The sequence below is a fragment of the Dreissena polymorpha genome, chromosome 7, assembly GCF_020536995.1.
Source record: "Dreissena polymorpha isolate Duluth1 chromosome 7, UMN_Dpol_1.0, whole genome shotgun sequence".
NCBI lineage: Eukaryota > Metazoa > Mollusca > Bivalvia > Myida > Dreissenidae > Dreissena > Dreissena polymorpha.
The window spans coordinates 27,794,283-27,809,781 of record NC_068361.1 but is presented as its reverse complement, the minus strand read 5'-3'; the positions used below and the strand labels follow the sequence as shown (position 1 = coordinate 27,809,781).

The 15,499-nt window shown below is 34.7% G+C and overlaps 1 protein-coding gene and 1 long non-coding RNA gene across 5 annotated transcripts in view; both read right to left on the bottom strand.

Annotated features, from left to right (window-relative positions):
* The window catches only part of LOC127838842 (serine/threonine-protein kinase TNNI3K-like), a 128,611-nt gene that overhangs the window by 66,682 nt on the left and 46,430 nt on the right, over positions 1-15,499 (bottom strand). The gene's annotated exons all lie outside the window — the stretch shown is intronic.
* On the bottom strand, positions 5,279-6,017 carry LOC127838870 (uncharacterized). The gene is made up of 2 exons (XR_008030012.1): positions 5,814-6,017; positions 5,279-5,651 (listed from the first exon to the last, which is right to left on the bottom strand). It is a non-coding gene; the product is annotated as an uncharacterized LOC127838870 (long non-coding RNA).

The following is a 15,499-nucleotide window of genomic DNA, read 5'->3' as shown; positions in this document are numbered from 1 at the left end:
AGTGCTGTATTGGACCATGTTGGAGTCGCGATTTCTTGTTAACACAACATTATATAACGCGCCGGTTTTATGTATGTGTATGTTTCATGTTGCACATATATCACAGGTGCTATAAAGGTATGATTTCAGACGTGTTTAAATATCAAATTTTCATATATGTGTTTAATAACCGCTCTGTTAATGTTATAACAAATGTGTTTGCCAGTTGAAGGTTGCGTTAATTTTATAAAGTAAGTGTTATTCTTAAAACTGTTCTTAAAATGAATGAGACTGAAACATGAGCTTGTTCCACCTTAATCATATGACAATACATTTGTTTGCTGTCTTTTGACTAATACCGAATAAACTATACAATAAAAGATAGCTTTTGAAATTATTTCGACTGTATTGCCATTTGTGCAAACAATTTAAATCACAACTTTTAAACATTTTTATGGAGCAGTTTACGCCCAGATGCTCGTCTTAAAAAGTTAAAACGCAAACGTATGACATAAAAATAACCAGTCATATGCAGATCATATTTATGGTTAAAACTGAAAGCGTCAAACATATGACATCTGACTGACAACTTATGTGAACATTGATTACGTCGTTGAACATTAAAACATGATTTAGTACGTGGGTGGACATTAAAAAAAGATTGATTACGTGGGTTAACATTAAAACATGATTTAGTACGTGGATGGTCATTAAAACATGATTTAGTACGTGGATGGACATTAAATCATGGTTGAGTACGCTGTACAATATAAGAATAAACATAATATCGATGGTTTTTTATGGTCGTAATTTGAATGCTTGAGCACTGTGGAGCACGCGGAGATCGGTTCAAAAGGTTATTTGGTTCCAGTTTGGTTCTGGCAAAAGCTTTACAGAGGGCTCTTGTTCCAGTGAAATCGAGCTTTTAAATGAACGATCATTCATGTAATTTCCAATAACGTTTGCTTAACTATTTTATTGAGAATGTAAATTTTACATTGTGTTAGCTGGTTTGTACTTGGTTAAAATATGTCTTAATGGTCTATATTAACATCTACATGCCCGGAATAAATAGGTATTAACATATTTCAGTTTTGTCATGCATGTTGTTTTCAATCCGATGATGCAAACGAATGGATGTTTGCATTTAAACTGTTGTTACAAATATAATAACATTGTCAAATGTTTCTCATGCTTTGAAGTCAAGTGTGCAAATGATGAACAAATTGTGAAACAAACAATTGCTTGACTACATTTGTGTTTATTAAAATATAAAGTAAATATGCATACTTAAACGTATTTTATTGTGAAGTTGTTCATTAATTCTCTTCATTTGATAGCACGTCTTTACTACTTGATGTGTACATTTCTTCATTTGACAGATGTGTTCAATACGGCTCATGTCTAAATATGCGCCTCATTCTGGGAAAAAGGTTTGGATGCATGTGCATAAAGTGTCGTCCGACATTAGCCTGTGCTGTCCTTATTTCTAAAGTCTTAATTTTGTTCGGTATGTAGTCAATAATGATTGATATCATTAAGGGTGCCAGGGTGTCCCGTCAACCGTCAGACAAATTGTAATCCTCGCATTGGCATGCCATTTTTGTGGAGCTAAAATTACAGATATTCATAACAAAATTAAATTTAACGAAGGTAAATATTTTGCCGCACGCGTCCAAAACTACATGGTCGATCTTCTTTCTTTTCTGTTTCATGTCAGTCTTTTGTTGATGTCTCTTCAGTGCATGACATGCTTTAAAGCACAAAAAAACATCAGGAAACACGAGCGGTAGATTAAAAAACTCACATCATTCACTATAAATGTTCAAGACGACATAATGTGTTTGCTGGTGGAGACATCGCCAAACGGGAAAACAAAAAAACACTCACTAAGATTAGAACAACGCAGATAATGCTCCGTAATTATTCAGGATGACAGAAATGTTTTGCTAGTGGTGACATCGCCATTGTGTGTTGTTCATTAAGTACGAATGATAAAAACACGCGAGGTCTGAGGTGAATACAGTGCTTAGCTCTGGATAAATAAATGGACGTGTATGTTGGTTGTTCAAACATGTTTCAATTATAAAATGATATGTAAAATGAATACAATAATATTTTTATTAATCAGCTAGCAAATTTTCTTATTTGAAAAGCTTTTAGAGTCACATTAATTTATTATAACATACGCTTCGGAGTGCACGAAACACCGATTCTACCAGATATAATGTTATACATTACATCATATTATAATATATATCACTCATTTGTCGCATGAAGTCGATACAAGATTTTTCCTTAAAATTTGTGTTTCACGCAATATTAAAAAAATGGAATTTTAATCGAAAAAGTCCTTTATAGTGATCGAATATACAAGTTCAAAGAAAGATGGCAAGTTTTACAAGAAAGATTTATCAAACAATTAGTTGGTTTTGTCATCAGTTGATGTTTGTTTTTATTCCTCAGTGACTCGCAGAACTATTCATATATCCCAACATCTGACGCAGAGCAATTACACATAGTTACAAACACAGTATGTCTATGTAACGTGTATGAATTGTTTGTGTATACATGTATGTTTAATACTATATAATACAAATATTTGTATACGTGTGGAATGTTCGTCGAGGTATTTTGTTGATTCCACAGACGTCTTATTTTAGTTGGATACTTTTTAGATATAACTTGCATTAATTTATCTAATAAATGTAAACTTAAACTTAGCTAATTGTTCAATTTACTAAAGCATAGTAGGCCAATGTAAACATATTGTTAAAAAAAGTGATTCGATATAGTAATCGTGTTACAATAACAATCCTCATGGCATAAGGCATATAACATATTACGTAGTCTATCACTTTTTTAATTTACAATTTGGAATACTGTATGACCATCAACCTTCGTGGTACGTGTTTAATTTTATTGGAATCTGCATCGGTATGTGTGTACACTTGTTTTGGACCTACATAGTAGCACAAGTAAACGCATATTATTGCACGGATATGTAATCATTCCAGCAAATGGTTTCAATAGTTTGAAAAGAATATGTACTGATAAAGGTATGATTCGTAAATATTGCACTTACACGAATGTATGTTAGACATTTTTTTCATTCCTCTGCGAACTATTTTAATCGGAATGTGTACACATTTTGCAAACTACGGCTAATATTTAGTTCCGAGTGTGAAGCCAAGACAAAAGCAGTAATGTCAAACCATATCTATGGATGACTTATCATAGGTAAATAAGAAAAGATACGCTAACACATTTCTATATTTACATGTAAAATGTATTGCGTCTGTTTGTTGACGGAATAGCAAAAATGTGGCAAAATGGGTAAAATAAATATGAAAAACATTAACATCCATTGGTTGTGTACGCGGGCGACATGACTAAGCATACGTCCTGAGTAACTTACATGTTCAGAATCTTCAAAAATCTTCTTGAATAAGTTACTTTTATGGTGTGTTTACAAACTTAAAATTGTATTTATGTGTAAAATATGACATATTGAAAACGACGCTTGTGAGATTGCCAAACTTGTTTGTGTGGGAGTGTTACTGTATTAATGCCAATCACTTCATGTCCGTTATGAGTTCCCTATTACGACCCACTTCTCTGTCTACTGAGTTTTAGTGCGTGCACGATGGACTCCGCGACTGCGGACATTTTTCAAGTAGTTTATTATTGACCATCTATTCCTAATTTGACACAAACATGTCTCAAACGATCAAACACGTTTTGCACTGATATACAGCTGAGGTTATTACACCCATTTCGCTTGATTCTTAGACTCAAACTCAAATAATAATGCTAAGAGGTCCAAATTAAAGACATATTTCATTACAATGTCCTATTTGAACATAAATCAGTAACTGTTTTCACAGTGATAATATAAGTCTTAATTTTGTTGGATCCCGTATTTCGAAAACAAAACGATTTCAAAACAAACTTATTTCGGAATCTGAATATAATGCGTATACCTTTAAAGGGATCTTTTCACGCTTTGGTAAATTGACAAAATTGAAAAAAGTTGTTTCAGATACGCAAATTTTCGTTTTAGTTATGATATTTGTGAGGAAACAGTAATACTGAACATTTACCATGGTCTAATATAGCCATTATATGCATCTTTTGACGATTTTAAAACATAAAAATTATAAAGCGTTGCAACGCGAAACGATTGAATAATTTGGAGAGTTCTGTTTTTGTCGTTAAATTTTGTGAAACTACGAAGATTGCTTATATAAGGTATAAAATATATCAAGTATGTGTAATCGGCGAAATAGCTCAGTAGGCTAAAGCGTTTTTACTTCAGGACTCTGGCAGGACTCCAGGGGTCACTGGTTCGAAACCTGGTCTGGGCAATGTTCTTTTCCTTTTTTTAAATTTTATTCTTGATTTTTTACTGGAGCTTTTACGATCCAATGTTTACATTTATCGATATAAAGCATTTAATGAATAAGTTAAAAAATGCCAAAATCTGTGAAAAGGCCCCTTTAATATCGTTACATAGCATCCCAATATTATGTTTGTTTGTTTGTTGTTTTCGCGTCTGATAATGATAAAGACATCATGATCAAGCGGAATGGTGCAACACAGGTTGGGTCACTGTTTTAAAGGGGCCTTTTCACAACAGATTTTGGCATGTTTTGAAGTTGGTCATAAAATGCTTTATATTGATCAATGTAAACATTAGATATAAAAAGCTCCAGTAAAAAATCAAGAATAAAATTTTAAAAAAGGTAATCCTCAGCAGGGCTCGAACCACTGACCGCTGAAGTCCTGAAGTAAAAAGTCTACCACTTAGAAAACTCGGCCATCTTTCCGTATACAATGCCAGATGTATTTTATACTTTATACAAGCAATCCTCGTAGTTTCACAGAATAAAACGACAACAACAGAACTCTCCAAATTATTAATTCGTATCGCATTGCAACGCTTTAAAATTTTTGGGTTTTCAAATCGTCAAAAGATGCATAAAATGGTTATTTTAGAGCATGGTAATTGTTCAGTATTACTGTTTCCTCACACATATCATAACTAAAACGAAAATTTGCGAATCTGAAACATTTTTTTTCAATTTTGTCAATTTACCCAAACGTGAAAAGGCCCCTTTTAAAATGACGTTAAATTATATTTCCCGACCGTTTAACCGACCAGGTAATCAGCCAATCGAATCGTCCAATGTTTGTATATAGAAAAACTAACCAATGACGTAACAACAAAGATATATTGTGATCTTATCTCACAGACGTGAACATTAATGCTCATTCAAGTCGTAATTTTACTACAGGCGTAAGATTTTGTTTTATTCTTTATATTACTAAAACAATGTTGTTTTTCAGTAAAGAAAAGATTATCATTGATAACTTTGATATAATTCAATAATATATCAGCCGTTTTCAACATACACTTAAGTGTTATTAACAACATTAATGTTGTGCTTTATGAAGAACTAGGAAACCATTCAACTCGTCTTTTTTCCGTTTAGGAAAAGCCAAGGATTGCCACCGGTCGTGTTTTCGGGGAAATCCAGGACCCTTGCAATATCTTGCACATGGTGAAGTGCAACAGAGCTCCCCTTTTTCACAGTTCGCATCTGTTGTGCACTGGTCGGGTGTGACGCAATTAGGGTCCACCATCATAATGTGGGCGGGGCACTCGTTCACTGCAATGAAAGTTTATTTATAAATGATAACAAAATATTGTACTTTTGCATTAATTATGTTAATATTGATGCAAATTATGATAAATATTACCGATACACCGATGAAATGCTATTCATATTGCTATTTTGAATTTTTACCAGAAAATATGTTAGACGCCCTACCTTGCTGAGGTACGGCCATCGTCTTTCGATCAGCTATTCTCCTGCGGGCCATAAGCGCCCGACCTGTCTGCGTCCTTGGTTCAGAGGGAGGCGCATCGAATACTTGACCGATGTCAAGCCTTGCCACCTCAGCTCTTGCTTGAGCTTCCCTCGGGGTTAAGACACCAGAGAATTCCGTGAACAAGATGAGAACATGTTAATAATATACATAGTGACGTCACACAAATGGCGCATGTTTAAAATAATTAGTATCGTCACACAAATGAAGCTCATGTTGTAAGTTGGTCCGTGAAACAAAATAAGTGTCTTTGTGTCGTATGAACGAATCTGCATAAAACTCAATTTAGATTCACATTGTAAATCGAATCATTCCTGTCGTCAGTTGTCAAACCGAAAGTACGGTTGGTATTCAAAAGCATTATATTTCTCTTTCCGGGATATTTTTTCAACATGTTGATGCTGCATTAACGAATAACCGTGTATACGAAGTGAAAACACCAAAAATAAACAACGGTTGTGATAGACACCTTTACACTGTTAGATGCCCATACTATCACTTAAACATTAGTTCATTTTTGTTGTTGCAGAATTTATATATGTCGTGCATTAATTTATGACATCAATCTTAACTTGTTATATCTAATTTAAATCTAAATTAGCATAAATTATATTGTTTCACATGTTTTTCATTAAATTAAACGCTGGCATTTATTCGGCTACTGCCGTTTGCATATTTTGCTACTGAAGTTTGCCATTCCTAAACGTACTGCTGACGTTTGCCATATTTGTTTTCACTCTTTTAACGTTTATTTAATATCTGGTATATATTTTTGTTTGTTTATGCTTAGACATATGTAATATCTGTTCGTCCGGTAAAGCATAGACAGTTCTGTGATCGTAATTTTTCGAGAACACTGACTCTTTGTAATTTTACTACTGACGTATGCTTCTTAAATGGAAATTTGCGCCGAAGCGTTCTCGAAAACAAGAGCAACACACAAAACGCGTGATATACCGATCGAAAGCTATATGCATGCCATATTGCCGGCACTATGTCGTTTGAAAGTCAGAGGATGATCAGCAAAGATATTGGAAAAAACCTACCTTGCGCGGCTGTTTGTTGTCATAAAATGACAACTTACGTTAACGTTTGTTGTCACGTGACAGTTTTTGTGTATTCACAGTGTACGAGCATATGCTTTCGAATTTTTCAAACGATAATAAAATATAAATAAAAGGTTTTTTTCACAGCTGAAATTTACACGTGGATCCATTTAAGATAATTTTTTACAACTACCCAAGGGTTTGATCATTCACTACCATTGTTGCCTATGATACACGTTCAACATTAAGATATTCAATAAAAATCGATTGCTGTATCAACTTAGTTATTTCGATTCATGAACCGGCACAACGCATATACGACTCTAAAAAACACATACCGATAGCCTCGCAACAAATTCCGTTCACGCATTCGTAGCCCGGTCGACAAATGGATCCAGGACTGTTAGACGGCGAACAGACTCCATCACTCGCCCTTTCATCAGGACAAACGGGCTGCCGACAACACTCCCCGCTCTGACATACCGACCGATTTGGGCAGGGCCTTTTAGCTGAGCATCTGATATCGAGTTCTTCAGGTCGACACGTGTATTCCCAACAGCAAGTCCCCTTATTGCAATAGAATCCTGGTTTGCAAGCATTCATGTTGGAGCATGATGGTCCCGCGCCAACAAAAGGACATGTCACATCTCGGCAGCACGTTCGTCGAATGCAAGTGTATCCATGTGTGCAGGGATTCTTTTGATCACACGCTGGTCCTATCACTCCTGATGAACAAAACTTCCCAATGGCTACAACACCTAATAAAATAATCCAAATTGAAATCTTATTAAAGAAGGCGGACAGCGACCAAATCTTCTACTTCTACTATTACTACAAACTGCACTTATACTACTAGTACTGCTACTTTTTCTTCTACTACTATTACTACTTCTACTACTACTACAACTGCTGCTGCTGCTTCTACTACTACTATTACTACTACTACTACTACTACTACTACTACTACTAATAATAATAATAATAATAATAATAATAATAATAATAATAATAATAATAATAATTATAATAATAATAATAATAATAATAATAAGCAAATTCGTAGAATTGATATCCCCCGGCACATATGCTTTGTTTGAGGATTGGTGCTAATCGGACGGATGAACATACTGACAAATGGACGGACGGACGGAGGACAATAACTCAAAACTACGACAGAGGAAGGTTCTTGAGCCTTCAAAATTTATTTAGGTGAATTAATAAGTCGTGCGTTTTCCAAAAAAAACATTGAATGTTTATATACACTCAATTTTCAGAGTGTTGCAGAGTGAACACAACATCTGTTATGTTAAAAAAGATATGGCTCCGGACACAAAAGTGCCTATAGAAAAAAGCATTTTTTCAAGATACAAAGGGCCATAACTCTGTTTTTAACAGATGGTGTACAATGCCATTTAGCATGCATCATCCTCTTATGCATATATATACTCATACCAAGTTTCAATGAAATCCGCCAAAGCACTTCCAAGATATGGCTCCGGACACAAAAGTGCCTATAGTAAAAAGCATTTTTTCAAGATACAAAAGGCCATAACTCTGTTTTTAACAGATGGTGTACAATGGCATTTGGCGTGCATCATCCTCTCATGCATATATATACTCATACGAAGTTTCAATGAAATCCGCCAAAGCACTTCCAAGATATGGCTCCGGACACAAAAGTGCCTATAGTAAAAAGCATTTTTTCAAGATACAAAGGGCCATAACTCTGTTTTTAACAGATGGTGTACAATGCCATTTGGCGTGCATCATCCCCTTATGCATATATATACTCATACGAAGTTTCAATGAAATCCGCCAAAGCACTTCCAAGATATGGCTCCGGACACAAAAGTTCTACTTCTACTAATACTACAACTACTACTACTACTACTACTACTACTACTACTACTACTACTACTACTACCATACTACTACTACTACTACTACTACTACTACTACTACTACCACTATTACTTCTCCTATTACTACTTCTACTACTACTACTACTACTACTACTACTACTACTACTACTACTACTACTACTACTACTACTACTACTACTACTACTACTACTACTACTACTACTACTACTACTACTACTACTACTACTACTACTACTACTACTACTACTACTACTTCTACTACTACTACTACTACTACTACTACTACTTTATGGTAACTCATAATTAACTTAACACTCATTTACGATAAGAAAAAATAAACCTGTTGTAGCGACAATCAAAATACACAGTGGTAATTCTAGACGATGCATCTCGTAATCCCTCTTGTTCACGCTCAAGGCACAGATGTTTTATTGACCCGATGGTTTGCAAGTTTTTATATATACCGGCAAAAATATTTAAAGGGACAAGTGCGATTTCATTCGCCGTATGCACTTTGTGTATTAAGAGCAAAGACTCGAACAATGTATTATATTTTTTATTTTATAATGTGTTTGCAGTAAGTATTAATCTCTGAAATTATTTAACATTTAACCTGTCCAAACTATGTAAACAATCTACGTACTCTTGGACTAATCCTCTTTCATCCTTGACATAGCCTTTATTATGTTTATTTATTTGAATAAATTGTGTACATCTCACGTGCATAATAGAAACATCCGCGACATTTTGATAGCCCAAACAAAAAGACAGTGTTTTATGATCAGTTTTATATCTTATTTTACGACGCAATTTGAAAAGGTACGCGGTGATACATGGCAAATTAGTGTCATTTAGTTTAATTACGCTATTTTCGTCGCTCACAGCTTTGTGTCGATGTCTTTTTTTGGCATTTAGTTGAAGCTTTAAGTACAAATAAGATACAAAATTATTTTGTATGAAAGTCAGTTATTTGCATTTTGTTTGCATACCACCGAAGGCTTAATGGAAGCATCTGTTATATGAAGGATAGGGATTGCATACCGCCGATGGCTTTTTGCAATCACGCGATGCGCAAAACTGTTGTAAGAATTCAGTAGTTGGGATCAATATTGTATAAGGCCAAACATAAATGCACATATCTGTCCTTAATACATCGACGAAGCAACGACATATTATTTAATACTTATAGTAATTATTATTGTGACTTATCAGTGAATTCTTCTTGTTCGCTTTAATAAATTTGACTTTTCTTATGTTCATTAAATTACCAGTAAAAATGCCCAATTTCGTCATCCGTTTAGATAATTTTTTGCAAACCACTCATGTACATGTTAAGTGTACATGCACACAGCAGAAGAAAGTTAATCCTTAAAAGCATGTTTAATACACCGTGTCGCTATTTTGCAGTAAGATGTATTTGAAAAAAGGGTTATGGTTAGAAAGTTCTTAAAATCCGCCACCTGTGATAAATGCAAATATTAAGAAAAACATTATTCCGTTTAATACATGAATTCTTAACTGTCAAAAATATCATCAGTTTTTTTAAGCAAGTGACACATGCACTGTACTGAGATATAAGTTTTTTGTTTACTCTCCGCCCAGCAATCTCCACGCAGAGTTGTCGTTCCAAGCTCTCACATACAATCTCTGTCATCACAAGAAAATCCTACCAGATCTGGAAGGATTTTTTTGTAATGTTTAAGTATTATATTATGAAAAGTAGTATTTTTATTATTTTTTTTGAAAATAGTGTAGTCAGTTAAGGTTCATAATAAAATTAAATTTACTTAATTAAAAAAATAACAACGGAATGATTATTTTTCCATGTCTCTTGGCTATCATCACGTGGTTAGTTACAACGGCAGGGATTTAATCGAGCTATGCTGGTTCCAGTCAAATCTCTTCGCGGAGGTTTTTGGCGCAGTATTGTATGCATGCACGACACATATGCTTATTTCCCTCACAGGTACCCATTTACACTTCTGGGTTTAGAAGAGCAACTGAGTGTTCAGTTGTTTGCTTCGACAAATTACAGTGCTCTGTGCAGAATTCGAATCAGAGACATCCCGCTTCCTGCATCCCAGCGCTAGACGACTGTTCCCACTGTTTAGATCCTACTTTTACTCAAAATTGAACATTTTGCTGTTTTGCTAGTTGAACATATTGTTATATATCCAAGATACCATATTTTTCAGTGACCATATATAATGAATATACAAACCTCTGCCTAAATTTCATAAGTACAAAAGGGGCATCACTCTGCTAAATTGCATGTCAGCTGTTGCCCTTTTTCAGTGACCATTTATAATGAAAATACAAACGTTTGCCTAAATTTCATAAGTACAATAGGGGCATTACTTTGCTAATTTGCATGTCAGAGTTGTTGCCCTTTTTCAGTGACCATATATAATAAAAATACAAACCTTTGCATTAATTTCATAAATACAAAAGGGGCATTACTCTGCTAAATTGCATGTCAGAGCTGTTGCCCTTTTTCAGCGACCATATATACACTGGGGGCTGACGAGGTCAAAGCGTAGTCCGTTTCTCTACGACGTCGGGTATATGTTTTACTACGAAAACATTGTGCAAATACACAACTTAATAGGATAGTTTCATCTGTTTTGGTATTTATGGATTAGAGAACGGAACATCCAGTTATGGTAGGTACTTCTTTTCAATAACAAACTAATAACAAATGCGCGTAGTTGCAACTTTTACATTTATTTTGAGCTAAAATCGAAATATTTTGATTTGAAGCAATGCATGAGGTGGTTATTCTGTTAAAATAATCAATTACACTTACTTAAATTAAATACAACTACATTTTTCCTTGATTCAGTGTTCATTTACACATTTTAAAGTACAAAACAGGTTACGAACATATATTTTAATTATTTTAATTCTTTGTTTCGAATAAATTACAAGTCGCGTTATGTATAGGTTTCGCACAAAGTATGTATTGGTTGTGCAACGAAGTACAAATATAATGTAAAGGTTACTCAACGAAGTTTCTGTATCCATTTCAGGACATAGCACATGCAGTTTGCAGTTACTGCAGACTGCCATTTTCCAGTGCTATCGCGTTATCGTACTGTCAACATGGTATTATCACATTGTCGCCATCGAACTATCGCACTGTCGCCATCGTATTGTCGCACACTTGTCATCGTATTATCGCATCGTCGCCATCGTACTATCGCAATATCGCATGGTCGGATTATCGTCATCGTACTATCGCACTGTCGCCATAGTATTGTCGCACTGTCGTCATCGTATTATCGCATTGTCGCCATCGTACTATCGCACTATCGCATTGTCGGATTGTCGCCATCGTACTATCGCACTGTCGCTATCATATTGTTGCACTGTCGTCATCGTATTATCGCATTGTCGCCATCGTACTATCGCGTTATCGTACTGTCGTCATCGTATTATCGCACTTCACATTCAAATTGCTATCTGCAATATAATTGAACTGATTAAAACAGTATGTTGAAATTGTAACAGGGGCGAAGGTGTTTATTATACATTTAAACGACCCTTCAATTAAAGGAGTAGAGAAACATTCTAACAAAACAAGACATTTTTCGCACAATGATTCAACTCCACTTTTAAAGTGGTATCCTGCAAATCGTGTGAATGTTGAGCCTATTTGGTAAAAACCGGCAATAACCTCTTCTGGAATATTAAATTTTACAAGTCTGATGCTTATGTAATTGCACGCATGCAATATGATTTGATTTACAGTCGACTCTCATTAGCTTGAAGTTGTAAGGACACAAAAAAAGATAGTTGGAGATATCCGGAGTTGGAGATAAACATTCGAGGAAAACCGCAGACGTACACAGAAAAAGGAAAACCGAAAGTAGCCGCAGTGTAACACGATGTAAATTTGCCGGCCGTAATGTACGCAGTAAACAATAACCTGTGACAGATACCCACTGCCACACCTTTACAACAATACATTGATTAGGTTGTTGCGGATTTGTGTCATTAGGGTCCTAATATTCACACCAAACGGCCGTTACAGGAAAAATCATGTATACGAAAATGAAATTCATCTCAAAATTAGTCGGCGATAACCGATTTCAAGAAAATCGCTTTGATATATACAATGTAAAGATCAATATCTGTATAAGATAAAGAAGGATCAAAGTTGGGACATGGGATTTTCTTTGACATACCAGAGTTTCGAGATAAGCGAGTGGGAGATTACAAGAATCGACTGTTATTTGATAAAGAGTACCGTATGATAAAAACCTATCGTCGGTCTATATCCAAAAGAAAGTATAAGGGATTGTCACAAGCTGAAGAAACGGCATTTTTATTGAGACCGACGACCTTAGGCTCTCAAGCGTACTTTGAAGGTCCAGTCAATCTGTAAGTATACACACAACTAATTGCAACAGAAATGATTTTCCGGTAATATTTTAGATAAATACCACCTCTTCAACATATCAAAAGTCTAGGAAAGTCTAGCTAGGGCAAACTACCGAAAAAATACTCTTAAAGGGGCCTTTTCACAGATTTTGGCAGGGTTCGAACCAGTGACCCCTTGAGTCCTGAAGTAAAAACCAATTAGACCGTTCGGCCATCCTGCCAAGTATGTTGGTGAGACGTATTTTTATAGTTTTTATAAGCAATCTTTGTAGTTTCACAAAATAAAACGACAACAGAACTCTCTAAATTTTCCAATCGTTTCGCGTTGCAACGCTTTATAATTTTCAGGTTTTTAAATCGTCAAAAGATGCATGTAATGGCTATATTAGATCATGGTAAATGTTCAGTATTACTGTTTCCTCAGAAATATCATAACTAAAACGAAAACTTGCGAATCTAAAACAACTTTTTTCAATTTTGTCAATTAACCAAAACGTGAAAAGATCCCTTTAATTAAGTTTTACTTTAAAAGGAAACGATTGAATAATTTTACTTCAGGACTCCAGGGGTCATTGGTTCGAGCCCTGCTGCGGGCTACTTTTTTTCTCCTTTTTTTAATTTTATACTTGATGTTTTACTGGAGCTTTTTAGATCCAATGTTTACATTTATCAATATAATGCATTTAATGACAAACTTCAAAACATGCCAAAATCTGTGAAAAGGCCCCTTTAATATGACAAATATTCTATGGCACTAAATAACCACCGTAGAAGATTAAATGCTCAGACGCACTGTATACAAGCGACATGATTTGATCGTCTGCTACTGATGGAAGATGCTAGATTTAAGTAATTTTTTATGTAAGTTAAGATGTCTTTGTTAAATATTATTCTTTTCATCATCGAAATTAATGTCTTTGTCGTAACAAATGCGTCAGTCATAAAAGGTTGCCTACGTACCACTTTGTATTGAGTTTTCGTGGATGATGCAGCAATTTTTTTTTAAATATGCAATAAAGTCAGCAGCAAACACCATTTACACAAATATACATCGGTAGACATCTAAGAAATGCTTGAAACACACACATAACTATGAAAAATAAGAGAGAAGTAAAGTTTGAGATTAAAAAAAAAGTTATCTACGGAAGGCCATTTGTACCATAATGTTTTCGTTTTACTTCTTTATCTCTATAAAAACTTATATTCTACTTAAAATTCACATATTCATTACAGATGTAAGATCAACAATCAATGATAGCATATGTGTGGGTTGGTGACAGAATTGTTATTAGTATTTCAAAAAGGTGAATATGTTTACTTATTGAAAATGTTTTTAAAGGGTTATACTTAGACATTTCACAACGTCTGCCAATTTCAAATGTCGTCTTATAGATGGAATTCAATTTCGCTCGTTTGCTTTGGCCTAGTCGTGAATTTTATTATATAATAATAATGTGCATTTCTATGTCGACTGTGCTGTTCGTATCATGTTGTGCCGTTGTTAATACCTCCTCCTCAAATGAAACATGCAGCCACTCCATGACTCTGTATTAAAAAAAAACATAGTATGTCAAGAATATTTATCTTTAGCAGATTTACTCGAGTAACAGTTTTATCAAATTGCAGCTTGAAATACGGATATGTTTTTTTTTTAATAGTGTGATAAATAGACAATAGCTAATGACGACGAATGTCTACGTTTGTCTAAAGTTTTTCAAAGTTAGTCTGCTACAAGACGCAAAAGATACGTCTGCAGGGTAATAAGAGTAAAATACCATGATAATATTTATAGTTCCGCCCCCTTCACGCAATTATGGAAATCACAACATACACTGCAAAGTAAAGAACATACAGATCAAGTAGAAGATGGTGCATAATAACGTCGTTCCAGCAATATCCCCCAACCAAGTATTCAATTTGCGACTTTTTATTCTGACACGAACGTATTAATCCCAACACAACCTTGTGACTTTCGTCTTTGAGAGATAACCAATACGCCTTTTGGGAGAAACGCATACACGCTAAAGCGTTGTCGTAGCGAGGCATATACGATACGCATACTGTCAGACACATGATCATGCGTAATAATACTATTCAGTCTTTATTTTTGATAACTGGGTCACCCTACACATTTCTAAACACACCAGTGGCTTAACGATACATAGATCAATATCAATATCAATTTTAAATTGTAAAATTGTGTCATTGAAACACAGTTGTAAACCTTAATTGCATTTGTTAAATTGAAATTTACTTCGGTTTGATAAATCAGCGGTATATGTCATGTTTAACCGCATAAGCTAGACACATGTTGGA